At 40.0% G+C, this 10,311-nt stretch overlaps 1 pseudogene; it reads left to right on the plus strand.

The window, feature by feature from the left end:
* The first annotated feature begins 1,505 nt into the window (after window positions 1-1,505).
* On the plus strand, window positions 1,506-3,829 carry LOC132167317 (uncharacterized; annotated as a pseudogene).
* Window positions 3,830-10,311: the final 6,482 nt, after the last annotated feature.

A 10,311-nucleotide genomic window follows, 5' to 3' on the forward strand; every position in this document is an offset into this window, starting at 1 on the left:
AGAACTTGCAGAAAGTATAAATCAACACTCCTTTATTAGATGCAATTAAACAAATTCCTTTATATGCTAAATTTTTAAAGGATTGTTGCACTAACAAAAGGAAGTTTCGGGAATATGAGACAGTGGCCTTAACAAAAGTGGTAAGTGCAGTCTTGTTAAGAAAATTACCACCAAAGCTAACAGACCCAGGTAGTTTTACCATTCCTTGCAGGATAGGAGACCATTCTTTTGAAAAGGCACTACTGGATCTAGGAGCAGGGGTGAATTTGATTCCTTACACTGTATATGAAAAGCTAGGATTGGGGGAGCTTCAACCAGCCTCTATCACCTTGCAATTGGCAGACAGAAGCATCAAATGACCAAGAGGTATACTTGAGGATGTTTTGGTAAAGGTAGGCACATTTATTCTACCTGCTGATTTCATTGTATTAGATGTGGAAGAATCTCCTGTGCCATCACCTTTACCTATTATCTTAGGAAGACCCTTTATGAGAACTGCTGATACTACAATAGGTGTGAAAAAGGGTATTGTGAGCATGAAGGTAAATGGTGAGACGATAGAGTTCAAAATATTTGATGCATTGAAATTACCTCAAGAAGATTTAGAATGTTTTGATATTTGTATGATCCAAGATGTTAGTGAGACAGTTTTGCAGGACCAACATAAAGATCCAGTGGAGGCCACCCTCACCTATAGTTTCACATGGCAGGACATTGAGCCAAAACATGAAGATGTTACTGATGACATCATTGAAATAGTGCATCATCTTGAGGCCTCTCCAAAATACTCAAGTAAGTATACTCTTCCCTTTGAGATTCTTGAGCCTACTAATACCTCTCTTGTTCCTTCTATTGACCAGGCACCCAAGCTGGAATTGAAGCAATTGCCAGACCACCTAACATATGCTTACTTAGGAGAAAACAAGACACTACCAGTCATAATTGCAGCAAATCTGAGTTGTGACGAAGAAGAAAAGTTGCTAAGAGTGCTTAGAGAGCATAAAACTGCTTTGGGGTGGACCATTGCTGACATCAAAGGAATAAGTCCAGCCAAATGCATGCATCAAATCTTTCTTGAAGATGAAGCCAAGCCAACTAGGGATGCACAAAGAAGACTCAACCCACACATGAAGGAGGTAGTCAAGGCAGAGGTATTAAAACTACTGGATGTGGGCATCATCTATCCCATCTTAGACAGTAAATGGGTCAGTCCAGTCCAAGTAGTGCCGAAAAAGAGCGGAAACACAGTGATGAAGAATGAAGATGATGAGCTGATACCCACGAGAGTAACCACTGGGTGGAGGGTATGCATCGATTATAGAAGACTGAACAAGGTAACCCGAAAAGACCATTTTCCATTACCCTTCGTTGACCAAATGCTAGAGAGGTTAGCTGGCTATAGCCACTATTGTTTCTTGGATGGGTACAGTGGCTATAATCAGATTGCAATAGCACCAGAGGATCAGGAAAAGACCACCTTCACATGTCCTTTTGGCACATTCGCCTACAGAAGGATGCCATTTGGCCTATGCAATGCCCTAGCCACATTTCAAAGATGCATGATGAGCATTTTTTCAAACATGGTGGAGAAAACCAATGAGGTATTTATGGATGACTTTAGTGTCTTTGGGTCTAGTTTTGATGAATGCCTCAACCATCTGAAGAGTGTCCTCAAGAGGTGTGAGGAATGCAACCTAGTGCTCAATTGGGAAAAATGCCACTTCATGGTTCAACAAGGCATCATATTGGGTCACTCTATTTCGAGCAAGGGCATTGAGGTAGATAAGGCTAAGATTGACATCATCTCCAAACTTCCTCCGCCTCTGACAGTGAAGGGGGTGAGGAGTTTCTTGGACATGCCGGGTTCTATAGAAGGTTCATCAAGGATTTTTCCAAGATCTCCAAACCCCTCTGTGCATTGCTAGGGAAAGAGGCCAAGTTTGAATGGACTACATAATGCATGACTGCCTTCAACAAACTGAAAAAGCTGCTCACATCTGCACCAATAATGAGGGCACCTGATTGGAGTCTACCATTTGAGCTCATGTGCGATGCCAGTGACTTTGCCCTGGGAGCTGTCTTGGGACAAAGAATCAATAAGGTACCTCATGCCATATATTATGCTTCTAGGACATTGAATGATGCTCAGCTAAATTATTCTACCACTGAGAAAGAATTATTAGCTATCATATTTGCTTTGGAGAAGTTTAAATCATACCTAATAGGCTCTAAGGTCATTGTATTCACTAATCATGCTGCTTTGAGATATTTGTTTGCTAAGAAGGATGCAAAGTCAAGACTGATCAAATGGGTATTATTACTGCAAGAGTTTGATCTTAAGATCAGAGATAAGAAGGGCAGTGAGAATGTGGTTGCAGATCATCTATCTAGACTACTTCATGAGGAAGAAGGAGATGAGCTTCCATTGAATGAAAAGCTTCCAAATGAGCAGTTATTTGCAGTTGAGGTCCAAGTCCCATGGGATGTAGACATTGTGAATTATATAACTGCCAAGGTTTTTCCCCCAGGAATGTCTTGTCAAGAAAGGAAGAGGTTGATGTATATATCTAGACAATACAATTGGGATGACCCCTATCTATTCAAAATTTGCCCTGATCAAATCATTAGAAGGTGTGTCTCAGAAGAAAAGCATTGGAGCATTCTGCAGCATTGTCATCAGTTTGCTTGTGGAGGACACTTTGGGGCTAAGAGAACAGCACTTAAGGTACTACAATCTGGTTTCTATTGGCCTAATGTATTTAAGGATGCCTTTTTGTTTTGCAACTCCTGCGATAAATGCCAGAGGGCAGGTAACATCTCATCCAGAAATCAGATGCCGATGCAAAATGTTCAGGAGGTGGAGCTCTTCGATGTATGGGGTATTGATTTCATGGGTCCATTTCCTAATTTATATGGTTATTTGTATATCCTTGTGGGTGTGGATTATGTGTCCAAATGGGTCGAGGCAGTCCCCTCAAAGACTAATGATCACAAAGTGGTTGTGAAGTTTTTACAGGACAACATCTTCCCTAGATTTGGGACACCACGAGCAATAAATAGTGATGGAGGCAGCCACTTCGATAATTATGCCTTCGCTTCTTTGATAAAGAAATATGGCATCATTCATAAGGTTGGAACTCCGTACCATCCCCAAACCCGTGGCCAAGTGGAGATCAGCAACAGAGAAATCAAAGGTATCCTTGAAAGGACAGTAAACCCCAATAGGAAGGATTGGTCCCTACGCTTGAATGATGATTATAGGACTACTTACAAGACACCTATCGGTATGTCTCCATATCAGTTAGTATTTGGGAAAGCATGTCATCTACCAGTGGAGTTGGAGCACAAAGCATACTGGGCCATCAAGTAGTTTAACTTTGATATGAAATAAGCTGGCAACAAGAGGAAGCTACAACTCAATGAACTGGAAGAATTGCGGCGGGATGCTTATGAGAACGCCAAGCTTTACAAGGAAAGGACCAAAGCATATCATGACAAACAACTAGTCAGGAAGGAGTTTCATGTAGGACAAAAGGTATTGATTTATAATTCAAGATTGAAACTTTTCCCTGGTAAGCTTAAGTCAAGATGGTCTGGACCTTGTATTATTACTAAAATTTTCCCTCATGGAGCATTGAAGGTTCGCAACCCAGAAAGTAATCACATATTCCAGGTTAATGGACACAGAGTAAAGCCATATCTCGAAGTGAAATTGCTACCAAGAGATGAAGATCTGGCACTCCAATCTGCCCCCTTTACATCACCACCATCAGGAGCATCTACTTTTGGACAGCCTAGAGATGGGACCATCGTCTGGCTGAAGATGTAAAACTTAGCGCTCATGGGAGGCACCCCATAGTTTATCCTTTTCTTTTGTTTAATGTGTTTTCAGTTCAATTTTTATTTAGTTTTAGTTTTGTTCCTTTTTACTTGTTTGTATGTTTTCTTATTTTGCAGGGACAAGTGTGCTTCACTTCAAGTTTGGGGGTGTGCTATGAGCCATGCTTTCCAAAACTATCTCGTCCCTATCCCGGGTACATTCTTTCCTTAATTTAGACACATTGGGAATAATGTGTCATTTAAGTTTAGAGGTATGGGCACACATGTTCACACACACTTTGTCCCAATTTCAAGTTAATTGTTTTGTTCGTTTGTTTGTTTATGTCAATGAAAAGAAAAATAAATAAATAAATAAATAAAATTTTAAAAATTAATATATATATATATATATATATATTATAAAAAAAAATATAAAAAAAAAAAAGTTTATGCATGTTCATGTTTGCTCTAAATATGTAAGTTGATCTAGAAAGAATTGTGGCTTGAATTCATCAATGAGCTTAAAATTTTGAACACATGATCTGATGAGTGAATCTGTTAGTTTGGTTACTTGTTGAGGATAGTTGAAAAATCACATGTTTGATCTGATCACACAAAGCACATTAGCACATAATCTGTGAGGTATGACATGAGGTCTAATAAGTGTGTTTCTGACTCTTGGATGAAATTGGATGACTTATTAGATGACACTATGGCATATATAGTGATGAAAAAAAAAAAGATGTGAAATAAATGATCATTGATTGCTTTTCACTGAGTAACTGGACCTCTTGCCTCAAAGCATTGAGTGTTCACGTCAAAAGGTGAAAATTGTTGAATTGATCAATGTCATGGTTAGTTGGTTTTGTAGCCTTTTTGACTCGAGTTAGTAAGTCCTTAGGGGTGTCTCTACACCTAATGCCCTAAAACCACCTGGTTTGGGAGCCATTAACTTAACACTCGCTACAAGGGTCAATTAGAAAGCTTAAGGGAACCAACATTGCACAACCTGACCAAAAGAACAAAGAAGAAAAAAAATAATAATAAGGAAAAAAAAATAGAAAAAGAAATATGCCATTGTGTCATTCTAATAGGGACTTTAGTGAATTTTGAGATATGGAGATATTGAATATTGGAAAGATTTGGAAGCCTCAAAATTTTGTACTAATTCACTGTACACAAATTTCAAACTTGTGATGATTTAGCATATCCTTTGTAAGTAATCAAATTTTGAGATTCCAATTCATTGTGAAGATGGAGTTCATCTTTTTAAGCTTGCTTATGAATGAAAATCATAATCTTGAAGTGATGCTTTAATTTTTGAAATAACATGAACTATGCATGATGTTTGTGGATAACATTTCTGGAAAACCCTCACGAGACTTCACTCGTCCACTAGGGAATTCCTAGGGGTTTAAAAGGCTTGTTGCATACGCTAAATGCAATCGTACATCCCACGAAAGATGGATTTATCTTTGGCTTTCTGTTTTTCCATTCTTGTTTTTAGTTTTGTATTGCTAAGGGACTAGCAATATGTAAGTTTGGGGGTGTGATAAGTGCTAAAATATTCATATTTTCAGCCCTTAACTTGCATGTTTTAATCCTTTGGTTTTGGTTAATTAGGTCATTTTAATTCCTTTTTGCGTTTTTCATACTTTTATAGGCTTTTGGAAGAAAATGAAGTAAATCTAGATGATTTGGGCTCAAAAGAAAAAAGATGGAAAATTGGGAGCTCTCTGACACTGCGATCGATCACAGGGTACCTGCGATCGAGTGCAGTACCGGAGAAGACAAAGCACAATTCAGGCCAGGAGCGATTGCGCACATGCCAGAAGAGGATCGATCACAGACCTGCGATCGAGCGCACACGGGTTGCGATCGGTCGCACCCGTGCGCAGGAGGCATATCAAGTGGCGGCCAGATTGTCATTCTTTCCATATTAGGGTTTTCCAACTCCCAATTGTAATAAGTTTTGAAACCCTACGAAATCCATAGGTTTACTACTTTGTCAAGGACTTCTAAAGCCTATAAATAGACCCTTAAGCCTGTAGAATAGATATGCTTTGTAAGGAGAAGAAGAGGAGCTCTTCAAGTCTCGGGTTTATTCTTTTCCTTTCTTTTCTTTTCTTTATGAAGATGTTTAACATCAATTTTATGTGTAGCTAATTTAATTAGTAGGGCTAGATTGAAGCTCTAGTTATGTTTAGTTAATATTTCAATATTGGCGCCCTTGTGATGATCTTGTTGTGCTATTTAACTTTATTAATGCTTACTTACATGAATTTCTCATATGTGTGTGCTTGATCAACATATGCATGTGGTATGGACTAGTTAGTTAAATCAATTTGGATGGCCGAGTCCTGGGTTTAACATAAGTAAGAAAAGAATCCACACCGCGATTCTTGGGTTAATCAACATAGGGAACCAGGAATATACGCCATGCCCTAGGCCTCATGTGTTTGTCGATTTCCATAGAACATATGCTTTCCTAAGGAACAACTTAGTATACATCATGCTAAATGCCTTAGAAAAGAAAAGAGTTAGAGTATACGTCTTGCCTAACTTGTTGCTTAGGGAAATCTATAGCCTTAGGAGTATATGTCATGCGCTTAGGTTGACAAACATTAGATATGCATAACATGATCAAAGCATTGGCATATTGTTATATTAGCTAAATAGAATTAGTGGTAGATATCAAAGCCTTACCTTTTATTATCATCACTTAGACAACCAATCTTTATTTTACTTAAGGAATTTATTTTGAAACAAAAATTCAGCAATCCTTGTGGGAATGATCCTGTACTTGCACCATATACTACTATGTTGACCTTGTGCACTTGCAGGTAAAACGTACAATTATTTACCTATTAATTTAGGTAGATATTTTGCACATCAATATCTCAATGGTTTCCCCTTTCTCCGGCTGCATCTCAGGAATAAGATCCAAAACGGCTTCAACTTGCTCACCTAATTCATCAAAGTCTAGATCATATCCAAATTGAGCAAAGCATTCTAGCACTGGGTCCTCCATACTCGGCTCACTCAGTCTTAGCTAGCTCAAGTACCCTGTCAAGGTCCATATCGCCTCCATGTTGTGCAAAATGCTCTATCTCAGGATCCTCAACACTTGGCTCATGCAAGGTCCCATCTTGCTCAAGTATCCTATCAAGGTTGAGATCACCTACAGATTGTGGAAAATGCTCTATCTCAAGATCCTCAATGCTTGGCTCACACAAAATCCCAGCTTGCCAAAGTAGCATGTCTAAGTCCAGATCATCTTCATCTTGAGTAAAGCACTCCACCTCAGGGTCCTCCAAGCTTAACTCACTCATCTTCTCATCAGCTATCTCCTCAATTAGGCACACATTGCGGACCTCATCATAGTCAAGTGGATGCTTATTGATGTCGAAGATATTTAGCTCCACTATCATATTCCCAAAAGAAATTTTCATCACCCCAGTCCTACAGTTGATTAGGGCGTTAGCCGTAGCTAAGAAAGGTCGCCCTAGAATCACATGGATTTGACTCCCAACATTCGGAACTGGTTCCGTGTCTATCACTATAAAGTCCATAGGGAAATAAAACTTGTCCACTTGATCAAAACATCCTCAACTATTGCCCTTGGTCTCTTCACTGACCCATCAGCCAATTGGAGTGTCATAGATGTGGGCTTCAATTCTCCCAACCCCAATTGTAAGTAGACTGAATAGGGCAAGAGATTCATACTTCCTCCAAGATACAATAGTGCCCTTTCAATCCCGTTGACTCCTATCATGCAAGAAATTGTAGGACACCTAGGGTCCTTATACTTGATGGGAAGCTTGCATTGAAGGATGGAGCTGACTTGCTCAGTCAGAAATGCTTTTTTTGGGACGTTTGTCTTTCTCTTGACAGTGACTAAATCCTTCAAGAACTTAGCATAGGTGGGCACTTGCTAGATGGCATCCAAAAACGGGATGTTTATCCGAACTTATTTGAATATCTCCAGAATTTCAGCATACTGCACACTCTTCTTCGGGCCCTTCAATCCTTCAGGATAAGGAGCTTTTGGGACAAAGCTCCTAGGGGGGTCCTCGATAGTGGGTATGGCTCTAGAAGGCTCAGCATCTCTCCCCTTATTTTTGCCACTATCTTGCCCTTGCGGCACAGTAGGGTTCTCTTCTGGCAGAACCACTTGATTGTCCACTTGTGTCCTTGACCTAAGTGTGACAATAGATTGCTCATATTCCTGCCCGTGTGGAGAATCTGAAGAACTTCCAACCACAAACTGCCCCATAGGGTTGGGCACAAGCTGACTTGGGAGCTTTCCCTTCTCTCTCTCACCCAAGTGATTTACTATTTGTCCTATTTGACTCTCCAGCTTTGCAATAGCTTGGGTGTTTACTATGGTAGCACTCCTCACTTCACTTATGGATTGGCTTGTCATTTGCATGAACACCATGGGAGTTTGTGAGGTCTGAGATTGGAACTCCTTGAGCGTGTCTTCCAAAGATGAATGTGAAGATGACATTGGCACTTGATTTAGGCCTTGGAATGCCAGAGGTGGCGCTGGAAAAACTGAGCGACTTTGATTTTGAGCCGGTGGAAAAAATCTAGGAGGATATTGACTTTGAGCATGATGAGGGGCTCCTCTCTAATTCATCAGCTGGTTCTACTTCCATGAGAGATTGGGGTGGTTCCTCCACCCTGGATTATAGGTCTCCTAGTATGGCCCACTTGATTGCTTCTTATAATCATTGAAAGCGTTCCCTTGTTCCATCGAACACTCAACATAGGAGGGTAGATTTGGACAATTCTGAACTGAGTGTAAAGGACTCTCACAGATGGAACAACTTTCAGCATTGAATGCATTGGCTGCATTGATGGGCTGGCTCACAATGAGAGCGTCGACCTTTCGGGTGAGAGCATCTATCATTATCCTGAACTCCATGTCTTCCTTCACCTCATAGATGCCTCCTTTCTTGGGAGCTCAACTGGAGTTATGCCGACAACTTGAAAAATCCCACTGCTGTGAAGTGTCAGACAACTTATCCAAAGCTTTCTATGCTTCATCTCCTATCAAACTCAAGAATGCTCCCCCATTCATAGACTCGATCATGCTGCGGTTGGGTTGAGTCAATCCTTGATAGAAAAACTGAATGAGCCTCCATTTCTCATGTCCATGTGGAGGGCACTTTATTTGTATCTCCTTGAATCTCTCCCAAGTCTCTGAAAATTTCTCATCCTCCCCCAAAGTAAAGGAACTAATTTCCTTTCGGCACTCATTGACTCTGGACATTGAGAAAAGTTTATTGTAAAACTTGTTCAACAGGATTTCCCATGATGTGATGGATCCGGGCATGTTAGAATCCAACCATGCCTTGGCTCTATCGTGAAGGGAGAAAGGAAACAGTCTCAGATGGACACACTCTTCTAAGAAGTTTTGGAATTTGAAAGTAGCACATATGCTACAGAATTTCTTCACATGACTATATGGATTTTCAGAATCCAGACCATGGAATGATGGTAAGACTTGGATGACGTGATGGTAGCATTGGTTGGTAGCAGTACTATGCATAAAGAGGCGTTTGTCGCAACGGGTGCTAACAAATCCCTAAGGGATGTAGTGTAGTCCACATTCCAAGCTCTAGCTTGCTCCACATTCTCAGCTCTCGCATCCTCATTCTCAACCCTAGGCTGCTCCACATTTCGGGGTATGTTATCTCCCATCTCAACAGCCTCTCTCTCAACTGGTGCTCTCTGATTTCTCCTAATGGTTCTATCAATGTCTGGATCTAAGGGTATCAACTCTAGGTTCAAGGATCTCTGACCAAGCATACACCAAACAAAAGCTCTAAAATAAACTAAGTAACAAGAAACGAAAAATTCACAAAAAGAGAAAACAAAACAAAACAAAGAACAATTATTCACAAAATAAATCAAAAGAATTAAAAACAAAAACTTCCCACTTAGCTGCTGCTGGTCTGCTGAAGCTGGCTGCAGAGATGCGTTCGAGCGCAATTGAGGCACGATCGAGCGGAAATGTGCATGGGGTGTGTGCCTACTGATAAGCGTCGAATGTTGCACATTCAAGCCCCTTAATTTACATATGTTAATTCCTTAGCATTGTTATTTGTTTGATTTTGTTTTGTTTTTGTGTTTTCAGGTTATAAATCAAGATGCAATTAATTCCATTGATTTTGGGCTTAAAAGCACACTTTTAGAAGACCTAGAAGATATGGTTAAACTTAACCAATCATGGTTAAGTTTAAATCAAATAAAGAAAATGATTAATTCGGAATTTCTCAAATTGGAGTCAAAATCGGATTGGATTCAATTTTGGATTCTGCATACGTCTCGGTATTTTGGCCATAACTTTCAGCTCAAATATCCGATTGAGGTGATTCAAGCGGCACTGGAAAGTTAAATCAAATTTTTACAAATCATTGTGAAATAGCATTTTCCTAATTCGGAGCGGCGCATTGCCAAAATTTTCCCGCAAGATAGGAACGC

The sequence above is a fragment of the Corylus avellana genome, chromosome ca1 (assembly GCF_901000735.1).
Source record: "Corylus avellana chromosome ca1, CavTom2PMs-1.0".
Taxonomy (NCBI): Eukaryota; Viridiplantae; Streptophyta; class Magnoliopsida; order Fagales; family Betulaceae; genus Corylus; species Corylus avellana.